The sequence below is a fragment of the Frankliniella occidentalis genome, unplaced genomic scaffold (genome assembly GCF_000697945.3).
Source record: "Frankliniella occidentalis isolate FOCC.00 unplaced genomic scaffold, Focc_3.1 Scaffold417, whole genome shotgun sequence".
NCBI lineage: Eukaryota > Metazoa > Arthropoda > Insecta > Thysanoptera > Thripidae > Frankliniella > Frankliniella occidentalis.
The window spans coordinates 44,605-45,743 of record NW_026267538.1 but is presented as its reverse complement, the minus strand read 5'-3'; positions in this window follow the sequence as shown (position 1 = coordinate 45,743).

The window sequence follows — 1,139 nt, the reverse complement described above, 5'->3', positions numbered from 1 at the left end:
GCACTTCGACGTGCAGTTGAACAGGAGCCTGGCCTCGCCCGGCGCTGCGGAGGGGAGGGCGGGGGAGGGGAGGTCGGCGTCGGCCGCCCGAGGCCAGCGGAGGCGCGGGGCCCGTGCACTTCGACGTGCAGTTGAACAGGATCCTGGCCTTGCCCGGCGCTTTAGGGGTAGGACGGGGGAGGGGAGGGGAGGTCGCCGTCGCCGTCGGTCGGCCGCCCAAGGCCAGCGGGGGCGCGGGGCCGCGGGGCCCATGCACTTCAACATGCAGTTGACCAGCATCCTGGCCTTGCCCGGCGCGGCCCGGGGGAGGGGAGGTCGCCGTCGGCGTCGGTCGGCCGCCCAACGCCAGCGGGGACGCGGGGCCCGTGTATTTCGACGTGCAGTTGAACAGGATCCTGGCCTCGCCCTGCGCTGCGGAGGGGAGGGGAGGGGAGGGCGGGGGAGGGGACCAGGTCGCCGTCGGTCGGCCGCCCAACCCCAGCGGGGCGCGGGGCCCATGCACTTCGACATGAAGATCATCAGGATCCTGGCCTCGCCCGGCGCTGCGGATGGGAGGGTGGGGGATGAGAGGAGGTGCAGCACGTGTGGTCTAATTTTTTTGTGTACCTTTTACAGGAACTAAAACAAATCTATCTAAACTCAAGGTATCACGTGATGGCGAAATCATACGAGGGAACCCAGGGCCTGATGCCGTATGCGTTACTACCCGGAAAAAAGCATTAGCAGCTGTGGAAAGTCGTGCGGCCAAAGCCCGCCTGGCGCGTACAGATGTCTATGACATGGAGGTTTTAGTGCCAGGTAATGTTAAGGTGTCGCTTTGAAAGCGCAGCCAAAGTCCATTATTACCGCTGTATTAAATGCAATTCTATCTTTTCCAGTAAATGCGCGAAGACCTGCACAACGTGCCGAGGGTGCTCAGAGGGCCACGGAGGATGAACTGGAGAATGTGAGGAGACAGCTGGACGATCTGAAATGCCTTCAGAAGCCAGCTCCTGAGCTGATCGATAGATTTGTAAGTACGACATTTCTGCTGCACAGGAAATGGATTTTGAGGGGAAGGGGGGGGGCGAAAACAAGCGTTCAATCGGTCTTGATGCACCATGATATGGGTACAAACAGTACACTTAGCTACGGAGAGA